This window comes from Narcine bancroftii, chromosome 3, assembly GCF_036971445.1.
Source record: "Narcine bancroftii isolate sNarBan1 chromosome 3, sNarBan1.hap1, whole genome shotgun sequence".
NCBI lineage: Eukaryota > Metazoa > Chordata > Chondrichthyes > Torpediniformes > Narcinidae > Narcine > Narcine bancroftii.
In genome coordinates this window covers 213,921,775-213,933,884 of record NC_091471.1, presented here as the reverse complement: position 1 = coordinate 213,933,884, position 12,110 = coordinate 213,921,775, and positions in this window count along the sequence as shown.

Here is a 12,110-nt window from a genome sequence, read left to right as displayed (position 1 = left end):
ACTCGAGATAGATCAAGATGCCACCAAAGCTGAAGAAATTTTTCACCACTGACTCCAGTGTTTTGAAGCATATATGCAAGTGAACAATGTTGTGCAAGATGCTGTGAAGACGGACCATCTTGTGGCTCTCCTCGGAGAAATACCTGCTCCGTGGTTAGGGAGACAGTCATGTACCAGAATGCACTGAATCTCCTCAGAACCTATTATGATAAGCACAAAATACTTTGTTTGCAAGACATCAACTTCAAACTCGAAGGCAATAAGCCAGTCAGAGCGAAGATGCTTTCGCGCTTGCACTAAAAGGGCTATCCAGAGCCTGTGCCTGCGTTGCTGTCACGGCTGAAGCCCACTGAGAATCCTTAATGTTGGACTCATTCAGCAGACAATGCTTATTGGAGACCACCCCGGGCCTAACCTTTAATGCCGCTCTACAACAATCAAAGTCCCTTAGGGCTGCACTACAAAGCGCTAAAGCCCTTGAGAAGGAAAGAGGTGCTGAAGCTGCACCCCTGAAGCCCACCCACATCGATGATCCACTGCTGAGCGCCACTATGCCGCTGCAAAGAGGCCGCTACAGAAGTTACTACTTCTGCAGATTGGTGCTACATATACACTCACAGTGCCTCACGCGATGAGCTGATTGTGCCAACTGTGGATAGTGGGCACTGGGCCAGAGACTGCCTGGCGTGAGAGTCCTCATTTAGCTCACGCCATGAGTTGAAGAGAGGGAAGAGGAAGTGCACAAGCACTGCTAATAAGCAGGGGCGCTGCCGTGAGACCGCTGTGTTGACTTGGAGAGCCAACGATTCATCTAACACCTCTTCTTCCAAAATCGTGAATGGAACTGCCAGTGATGAGGTGAGCTACCGACAGCCTGCGACCACAAGCTCCCTGAACCTTAACCTGTATCCATCTGCTATGGCTTGTCCTGGACTAAAACAGGACGTTACAAATTGGTGCCGAATAATCCTGAAACTGCAGGGAAATGAATACGAAGATTTCAAATTACACCTGCTACCCAGTCTGTGAGCTCCAATGATATTAGGGCTAGATTTCCAGTGCCAAATGAAAAGTATTGTACTGGCATTTAAAGGCCCACTCCATCAATCACAGTACCCCAAGAGGCTGTTTGTGGGTTGTCAACCCTTAAGATTAAATCTCCACATCTTTTTACCAATCTAACCCCAGATTGTAAGCCTATAGCTACCAAGAGTAGGCGCTGTAGCAAAGAGGTCAAACTCTTTATTAAGAATAAAGTTAGTCATTCATTAAGAGAAAATATCATCGAACCCAGTACAAGTCCTTGCCGCACACAAGTAGTATCGTCAAAAATGGCATGAAACCTAGAATGGTCGTGGACTACAGCCAAACCTATAAACAGGTTTATGCAACTGGATGCTTATCCCCTGCCTCGTATCTCAGACATGATAAACCATATTGAACAATACAAAATATACTCCATAACTGATTTGAAATCAGCCTCCCATCGGGTGCCCATCACAAGGATGAAAGGCAGCTTTCTGCTTTTGAGGCAGACTATTTCAATTTAAAAGGATCCCTTTTGGAGTTACCAACGCTGTTTCGGTTTTCCAAAGAGAAATGGATAAGCTCGTAGACGCTCACAACTTGGAAGCCACCTAGCCTAGGACTTAAATAGTCATGATCGTAACTTAGAGAAGTTCCTCCAGGTGATCAAGGATCCGAACTTGACCCTTCACAATGACAAATGTGTATACCGCACTAAACGCCTGGCTATACTAGGCTACGTTGTAAGTAGCCTTGGCCAAGAGAGAATGAGACCACTCATGGAGCTTCCCCCACCTGCAACACAAAAGTCCCTCAAGCGCTGCCTGGGTTTTTTCTCCTATTACGCTTATTGGGTGCTGAATTACGCAAATAAGGCACAGCCACTGTTTAAAACAACTAGTTTTCCCCTGTCTGAAAAGCCCTCTGTGCTTTTGAACACATCAAACAGGATATAGCCAAGGCTCAATGTCAGCTATTGATGAGGATTTACCATTCCAAATGGAATCTGATGTGTCCAATTGGGATTTAGCAGCGACACTAAATCAAGCTGGTAGATCTGTCATCTTTTTCCCTTGGACATTACATGGGCCGGAGGTCAGGCAATCCTCTATTGAAAAGGAACCATGAGCCATTGTAGAATCCATTCGCTATTGGAGACACTTCTTTGCCAGAAAGAAATTCACATTACTGACTGATCAAAAATCTGTCAACACTAAACACTAAACACTTCAACACTAAACTGAAGAGCAAAATTAAAAATGATAAGATCATGCGGTGGTGAATTGCGCTTTCTACTTATTATTACAAAATATTTTTTCGCCTGGGAAAGTTCAATAACTCCACAGACGCTCTTTCCCACATGACCTATGCTGAACCATTTGAAAGGCCTTCATGATGAATTATGTCACCCAGGGGTCACTAGATTTTTTCATTATGCTAAGTCCCTCAATTTGCCGTACTCACTAGAAGACATCAAAAAATTGACTAGTGAGTGTCCAATCTGTGCAGAGTGTAAACCATGCTATTACAAACCTCCCATTTCTACACTGATTAAGGTGTCTGGACCCTTCCAACGCCTCAGAGTGGATTTTAAAGGACTGCTACCCTCAAACAATAAGAATCTCTTCTTCCTTAATACCATTGATGAATTCTCTCATTTTCCCTTCGCTATACCATGTGCTGATGTTTCTGCTTGTACTGTTATTAAATGTCTCAATATGATTTTCAGTTTTTTCCGTTATCCTAACTTCATTCATAGTGACAGAGGGTCAGCTTTCATGAGTACAGAACTTAGGCAATACCTTTTTGATAGGGGAATCGCTACTAGTCATAGAACAAGCTATAACCCTTGAGGTAATGATCAGGTGGAGTGTGATAATGGTACAATCTGCAAAGCTAACACTCTTGCATTGAAGTCAAAAGGTTTCCCCACCAGCCACTGGCAAGACGTGCTGCCAGGGGCATTACACTCTATTTGTATACTGCTTTGTACAGTTACCAATGAAAGTCCTCACCAATGTATTTTTACTTTCCCTAGAAAATAGAATATTGGATTGACCTTGCCAACTTGGCTTGGTTATAAGTCTTATTAAGAAAACATGTTAGACTCAGAAAATCTGACCGGCTTGTAGACCATGTTCAACTGCTTCATGCTAACCCACATAATGCTCATGTTGCTTTCCTGATGGGAGAGAGGTCCCTTAGAGACCTCGATTCATCTGGTCTGCAGTCTGCTAGCCCTTCCACTATTCTGACACCCTCACTGCCCTCCCCACCACGATAAAATCAGTTACTTGATCCATTGCCCAAGGAACAATAGTTGCCTCCCGCTCTCCACTCCCTTCACAGCTGGTGTGAAAAGTCCTTCATTAGGAGATAAAGCTCCATTCCCACCAGTGCCTTTGCGCAGATCTGCTTGTATTTCTAAACCTCCCCAGAGACTGTGTTATGACCATTTTTAGTTGTAGGCATAATTACCAAGGCTACTTACTGTTATCTCTGTAGCCTGTTTTCTGATATGTGTTCCAATTATTTCTGATTTTGTATTATCCTGCTGTATCCCTTTACCTCCGAAATTTTTAATTTGCTTGCTTTCCAGCTTTTGCTTTGCTACATTTTATTAAAATTGGTCAATTTTTGTGGGGGGTGAATGTGATGATGTAATGGGGGGGTGTATTATACTGACTGCTTCTCATGAATGGAGTTGCTTGTTATTGGCTATGGCTGTAGAGATGCTACAGGTACAGGTATACCTACTGGTATAACAGATGGAGATGCTTTCCCACTGGCCAGTATAGTGGTGGCTAAGAGTCTGTTATTAGTATAACACTTGTCTGGTCCATGTCTATGGCATATCAATAAGTGACCTGGATGAAGAGGCAGAAGGATGGATCAGTAAGTTTGTGGATGACACGAAGGTTGAAGGAGTTGTGGATGGAGCTTAAGGTTGTTGGAGGTTACAAGAAGATAGAGACAGGGTGCAGAGCTGGGCAGAAAAGTGACAGATGGATTTCAATCTGGATAAGTGCAAGGTGATGCATTTTGGAAGGACAAACCAGAAGGCTGAGTACAGAATTAACAGTTGGTTACTTAAGAGTATGGATGAACAGAGGGACCTTAGGGTGCAAATCCATACATCCCTCAAGGTCATCTCACAGGTTGACAGGATAGTTAAGAAGGCCTATGGGATGCTGGAATTCATCAATGGGAGATTGAATTCAGGAGTAGAGAGGTCATGTTGCAACTCTACAAACCTTTGGTAAGACCATACTTAGAGAATTGTGTTCAGTTCTGGTCACCTCATTATAGGAAGGATGTGGAAGCTATGAAGAGGGGAAGGGGAAGGGGAAACAAGACTTATGAGGCAAGGTTAGGAGAGCTGGGATTTTTCACTTTGAATTGTAGAAGGATGAGAGGAGACTTGATAAAAGTTTACAAGATTATGAAAGGAATAGATAGGGTGGACCCTCAGCACCTGTTTCCCAGGGCAGGATCAGCAAACACCAGAGAATATATGTGCAAAGTTAAGGGATGTAAGTTTAGGGGAGACATCAGGGGAAAGATTTTTCACACAGAGAGTTGTGGGTGTCTGGCATGCCTTGCTGGGGATGGTGGTTGAGGCTGAAACATTAGGGAAATTTAAGAAACTTTTAGATGAAAAAAAATAAAGAGTTATGGATAGGGTGGGTATAGTTCCGTTTTTAGGAAGGAATATATGGGTTGGCACAACATCAAGGGGCGAAAGGCCTGTACTATGCTCTATCCCACTACTTTCTGAGTAAAGGTCTTACCTCTGACATCTCCCTTAAATTTTCCTCCACTCACCTTAAACCATTTTCCTCAGGTATTTGCTATTCTGACCCAGGGAAACGCTGCTAGTTATTGTGGGGTTTCTACGAGGCTCTAAAGGCTGTGTACGGCCCCTCACCCCAAGTCCAAAGCCCGCTGCGCAGCTCAGACGGCAAAGTCCTCCTCAGCGACAAGATCTCCATCCTCAACCGATGGTCAGAACACTTCCAATCTCTTTTCAGTACCAACCGCTCAGTCCAAGATTCCGCCCTGCTCCAGCTCCCTCAACAGCCCCTAAGGCTAGAGCTGGATGAGGTTCCCACCCTGGATGAGACATATAAGGCAATCGAACAACTGAAAAGTGGCAAAGCAGCAGGTATGGATGGAATCCCCCCAGAAGTCTGGAAGGCTGGCGGCAAAACTCTGCATGCCAAACTGCATGAGTTTTTCAAGCTTTGTTGGGACCAAGGTAAACTGCCTCAGGATCTTCGTGATGCCACCATCATCACCCTGTACAAAAACAAAGGCGAGAAATCAGACTGCTCAAACTACAGGGGAATCACGTTGCTCTCCATTGCAGGCAAAATCTTCGCTAGGATTCTACTAAATAGAATAATACCTAGTGTCGCTGAGAATATTCTCCCAGAATCACAGTGCGGCTTTCGCGCAAACAGAGGAACCACTGACATGGTCTTTGCCCTCAGACAGCTCCAAGAAAAGTGCAGAGAACAAAACAAAGGACTCTACATCACCTTTGTTGACCTCACCAAAGCCTTCGACACCGTGAGCAGGAAAGGGCTTTGGCAAATACTAGAGCGCATCGGATGTCCCCCAAAGTTCCTCAACATGATTATCCAACTGCACGAAAACCAACAAGGTCGGGTCAGATACAGCAATGAGCTCTCTGAACCCTTCTCCATTAACAATGGCGTGAAGCAAGGCTGTGTTCTGGCACCAACCCTCTTTTCAATCTTCTTCAGCATGATGCTGAACCAAGCCATGAAAGACCCCAACAATGAAGACGCTGTTTACATCCGGTACCGCACGGATGGCAGTCTCTTCAATCTGAGGCGCCTGCAAGCTCACACCAAGACACAAGAGAAACTTGTCCGTGAACTACTCTTTGCAGATGATGCCGCTTTAGTTGCCCATTCAGAGCCAGCTCTTCAGCGCTTGACGTCCTGCTTTGCGGAAACTGCCAAAATGTTTGGCCTGGAAGTCAGCCTGAAGAAAACTGAGGTCCTCCATCAGCCAGCTCCCCACCATGACTACCAGCCCCCCCACATCTCCATCGGGCACACAAAACTCAAAACGGTCAACCAGTTTACCTATCTCGGCTGCACCATTTCATCAGATGCAAGGATCGACAATGAGATAGACAACAGACTCGCCAAGGCAAATAGCGCCTTTGGAAGACTACACAAAAGAGTCTGGAAAAACAACCAACTGAAAAACCTCACAAAGATAAGCGTATACAGAGCCGTTGTCATACCCACACTCCTGTTCAGCTCCGAATCATGGGTCCTCTACCGGCACCACCTACGGCTCCTAGAACGCTTCCACCAGCGTTGTCTCCGCTCCATCCTCAACATCCATTGGAGCGCTCACACCCCTAACGTCGAGGTACTCGAGATGGCAGAGGTCGACAGCATCGAGTCCACGCTGCTGAAGATCCAGCTGCGCTGGATGGGTCACGTCTCCAGAATGGAGGACCATCGCCTTCCCAAGATCGTATTATATGGCGAGCTCTCCACTGGCCACCGTGACAGAGGTGCACCAAAGAAAAGGTACAAGGACTGCCTAAAGAAATCTCTTGGTGCCTGCCACATTGACCACCGCCAGTGGGCTGATAACGCCTCAAACCGTGCATCTTGGCGCCTCACAGTTTGGCGGGCAGCAGCCTCCTTTGAAGAAGACCGCAGAGCCCACCTCACTGACAAAAGGCAAAGGAGGAAAAACCCAACACCCAACCCCAACCAACCAATTTTCCCTTGCAACCGCTGCAATCGTGTCTGCCTGTCCCGCATCGGACTGGTCAGCCACAAACGAGCCTGCAGCTGACGTGGACTTTTTACCCCCTCCATAAATCTTCGTCCGCGAAGCCAAGCCAAAGAGAAGAAGAAAAAGAGAAACACCACCGGCCTATTGCAGGGGGCAACCACTGCACCTGCAGGAGTTTAAGGGGACAGGACAACACCTGGCCAGCTGTCAATCAGTTGGCCTGAATGGATCAAGACCCACCCGGTCGGGTCTCAATCACCCTCCTGCATATAAGAATGCGCTGGCCTCCCGAGGCCTTACTCAGAGTTGCTGCAGCCACACCCAGCCTGGCCCTGTGGAAGTCTTTGTGGATTAAAGCCTGTTGTACAGTCTTTATCTTTGTGTGTGTCTGATTCTGGCTAACAGCGCACCACAATTTAATCCACAAAATTTTCCAACGGCGGCTATAGAAAAACTCCTGTGCCCAGGGAGCCTCAAGGTCGACCCAGACCACCCGGAAGCCTTTGAGATCTGGCAACACGCAGTCGAGGCAATCATCAAGGGACACGAGGGCGACATCCTGGACTCCGATCAGAAGAGATTGGTCCTACTTCGGTCAAAGCTGGGTCCCCACGCCTTCCAGGTAACCAAAGTCTGCTCCACGTACAAGAGCACATTGGACACTCTCGAGAACTTGTACAAGCCCCCCATGAATGCAGTCTGTGCAAGGTACCTCCTCAACACCTGAGCCCAGCAACCCGGGGAGACGACTGAGTCTTACCTGGGACACTTGCGAGAGTTGGCCCGACCATGTCTGGCTTGAACCAAGGGTAGGTGCAGAGGAGGTCGAGAGGCTGATCCGGGATGCCTTCGTCCGAGGACTATGTTCGAGGGCCATCCAGCAGAAGCTGCTGGAAGACAACATCTATGCCCTAACCAGGACTGTGGAAGTGGTCCAAACCCTGGAAGCAGCAGCCCTGCATGTCGAAGCCTTCAATTTCAGGTTCCCCCTGGCTCCCTCATGGCCCTCTCACACTGCAGATGCAGCCCCAGGCTGAGCTGGGGGTGAGAACGTCGCTGCGGCAGTTGCCCGGCACCCCTGTAAGTACTGTGGGTCCTGGTGTGGGTCAGATTGACGATCGCGCCAAAACTGACCAGCTAAGAACCAGTATTGTTCCCGATGCTGCAAAAAAGGCAACTTTGCAAAAGTGTGCCTCTCTAAACCTGCCGACAGCTCAGTGGCCCTCTATGACCTCCCCCACAGACCCCCCCACATGCACATGCTGAGTGGCGTCATTGTCCCCGCGATTACTTCCCCTTTCTCCAACTTCGACCGCGCAACATCCGGACCCACTATCAACCGTCACAGTGTTTGCCCCGAGCATCTACATCAGCCCCCGCCCTCGCTGGCACCATTCACTGAGAACTACAGCGACGTCACTTCCAGCTCACGCCATGACATCATCTCTGGCTGATGTAACGGCGTCACTGCCACCAGCCGTGATAACGTGACTTCACCCAGTGCAGCGGAGACGGCTGGGGAAGGAGGCCAGCCACGCAGCGGCTCCCCACATGCCATCGCCATCTTGGGCCAGGCAGTGCCTGAGACGGTGGGCCCCTGACGATGTTGAGACGGCGTGGTCAACATGGGGGATGACCAGGCCGCCCTACTGACACTCCCCATGCCTCCGGGTGCCATCGGCAACCGCACACTCCACCTCAAGACCGATGGTAATGTGGGCAACACGGATGATGACTAGGCCACTCTATCGACGCTCCCCATCCCTCTGGATAGTGACGACTCCGATTCCGAGACGGTCCTGTCTGCCACCATGCTGACCAGGGATATCCCACACGACCTCGGGCGCTCGATGATGGACGTGCGAGTCAACAGGGAGGTAACAAAGTACCTGTTCGACAGTGGCAGCACTGAGAGCTTCATTCACACAAGCGTGGCCCACTCCCTAAGTTTAAAGGTCCACCCCATCACTTGCTTGATCGCCCTCGTCGCCAAGGATAAGACTGTTGGTAACCTCGGGCGCCGCTCAGTCGATATAATGGTGGGAAGGGAGACACACAGGATCCACGCTCCTGGTCATGCCCAAACTCTGCGCATCACTCCTCCTGGGCCTGGATTTCCAGTGCCACTTGCAGAGGGTCACCTTTGCCTTCGGGGGGCCCCAACCTCCACTCACATTGCACATCACGGCAACCTACCAGCCCCGACCAACCTGCAGCCTCTCCACACTGCGCATCACCCCACCAGTGCTCTTTCCACATTTTGCGCTAGGCTCCAAGCCAATCACTGCCAGAAGTAGGCGCTATTGTACCACAGACAGGGACTTCATCAATGTGGAGGTGCGGTGACTCCTGGCGGAAGGCGTTATAGGGCCCAGTAACAGCCCTTGGAGAGCCCAAGTCCTGGTGGTCAAAGGGGGAAGTAAGCTGAGGATGGTCACGGATTACAGCCAGACCATTAATTGGTACACCCAGCTGGATGCCAACCCCTTGCCAAGGATCACTGACATGGTCAATGAGATAGCCCGCTACGGGGTTTCCTCCACGACTGACCTGAAGTTGGCATATTACCAAATCCCTATCCACCCGAAGGACAAGCCCTACACCGCCTTTGAGGAAGACGGGGACCTGTACCAGTTCCGCCGGGTTCCTTTTGGGGTCACGAACAGGGTCTCCATCTTCCAGCGGGTGATGGATCCCATGGTAGACTGGCACAAGCTGAAGGCGACGTTCCCATATCTGGATAACGTCACTATCTGCGGCCGTGACCAGCAGGACCACGATGCTAACCTGAAAAAATTTCTCCAGACGGCCGCAGAGCTGAACCTCACTTACAACAAGGACAAGTGTGTGTTCAGCACCACCCACCTCGCCATCCTGTGGTACATCATGGCCCATGGAGTCATCAGCCCAGATCCGGAAAGGATGCGCCTATTGATGGAGTTACACCTCCCACCCCACTTTAAAAGCCCTCTGCAGGTGCCTGGGCCTGTTCTCTTATTACTCGCAGTTGGTCCCCTGCTTCTCGGACAAAGTTCACCCACTGGCCACAACTTTTTCCCTCCCACCTAAGGTGCAGGCAGCCTTCACCTGCATCAAGCAAGACATCGCAGACACCATGATGCAGGCTGTGGATGAGGACTCCCCCTTCCAGGTGGAATGCAATGCCTCCGAGGTGGCCCTCGCTGCTACCCTCAACAAAGGGGGGGGGCGCCCCATCGCATTCTTCTCCAGGACCCTCCACAGCTCTGAGCTAGGGCACTCTACCATTGGAAAGGAGGCCCAGGCAATTGTGGAAGCGGTCCGCCACTGGCACCACTACCTGGCTGGCAGGAGATTCACACTCTTCACAGACCAACAGGCTGTGGTGTTCATGTTTAACACTACCCACAAGAGCTAGATCAAGAATGACAAGATTGCGCTGGAGAGTCGAGCTGGCAACCTACAGCTACAACATCCAGTACCGCCCCAGGAAGTTTAATGACTCCCCCGATGCCCTCTCTCGCACCTGCGGGTCTATGCATGACGACAGGTTGCAAGCATTGCATGAGTCCCTCTGCCATCCGGGCGTCACCCAGTTGTACCATTTTGCTAAGTCCTGAAATCTGCCGTACACATCAGGAATGTCAGGGACATGACCGAGGCCTGTCGGGTTTGTTCAGAGTGTAAAACTCGCTTCTTCTGTCCCCCCCACAGGCCCACATTGTAAAGGCTACTCGGCCTTTCGAGCGTCTCAGCATGGACTTCAAAGGGCCCTGTCTTCCACGAACTGAAACGTCTACTTCCTCACGGTAGTGGATGAGTATTTCATGCTTCCCTTTCGCCATCCCTTGTCCGGACACTTCCATGGCCACTGTCATCAGGGCCTTGGGCCAGATTTTCACCATGTTTGGCTACCCCGCCTTCATCCACAGCGACCGCGGGGGGTCTTTTACGACGAGGGGCATCGCGACCAGTCACATGACAAGCTATAACCCAAGAGGCAACGGGCAAGTGGAACGTGAGAATGGGGTGGTCTGGAAGTCAGTCCTCCTGGCTCTCAAGTCAAAAGGGTGGACCGTTGAGTACTGGCAGGACGCCCTGCTCGAGGCGCTCCATGCCATTCGGTCACTGCTGTGCACGGCTACCAACGAGACCCCTCACGAACGTCTGTTCTCTTTCCCCAGGAGGTCGTCGACAGGAATGTCACTCCCAGCATGGCTCACGTCCTCGGGACTGGTACTTCTGCATAAGCATGTACGGACACACAAGGCCAAAGCCCGGGTAGAGCAGGTTTACCTCCTTCATGCAAACCATAACTACGCTTATATTAGGTTCGGCAGTGGCAGGGAGGACACCGTCTCAACCAGGGACCTGGCACCAGCAGGAGCACCCACCACACCACGCCACCCTCCAACCCAGGACGACGCTAACCGGGCATTCATCCCCGTCCCCAGGCAGCTATGGGGCATGCAGGGCCTCCTTGACCACCAGGGACCTTCTTCAGCCTTAGGAGATGAACCCACCCCCCCCACCCATCCAATACGACCCGCATACGTCGACCCTGGCCCCCCCCCCCCCGCCAGCCACCCCTCCGCGCAGCACCACACCAGCTACACACAACCCTGCCGCCAGCCCCCCCCCCCACCCACTTCCCCTCAGGCCAGTGACCAGGAGCCAGTCCTATGATGGTCACAGAGACCCCAGCGGCCACTGGATCGTCTCCACCTGTAAATATTGTATGCACATAGTGGGTGCGATTCCTTGTTACTGCCCCCCCCGGGACAATTTTAAAGAAGGGTACACCCTTCTTTACACCCGGTGGTACACCACCGGCCTACTGCAGAGGGCAACCTCTGTACCTGCATGAGTGTAAGGGGACAGGACTAAACCTGGCTGGCTGTCAATCAGTCGGCCTGAAGGGATCAAGCCCCACCCAGTCGGGTGTCAATCACCCTCCGGGATATAAGCCTGCGCCGGCCTCCCGAGGCCTCACTCAGAGTTGCTGCAGCCACAGCCAGCCTGGCTCTGTGGAAGTCTTTGTGGATTAAAGCCTGTTGTACAGTCTTTATCTTTGTGGGTGTCTGATTCTGGCTAACAGTGCACCACAGTTATCCTAAGTTTTGGAGGCACTAATAACCTTATATACAGTAAAATCCCCGTTTTCCAGAATTCAAGCAACCGGCAGCCTCAAGCACCCAGTAAAAAAAAATTGAATAAAATAAATAGGTAAAAAATACAAATGTTTAAAATTGATGTCCCTAGTGGTCAGTTCACCAATCCACATAATGCACAATCTCTAGCAACCGGCAAAGTCA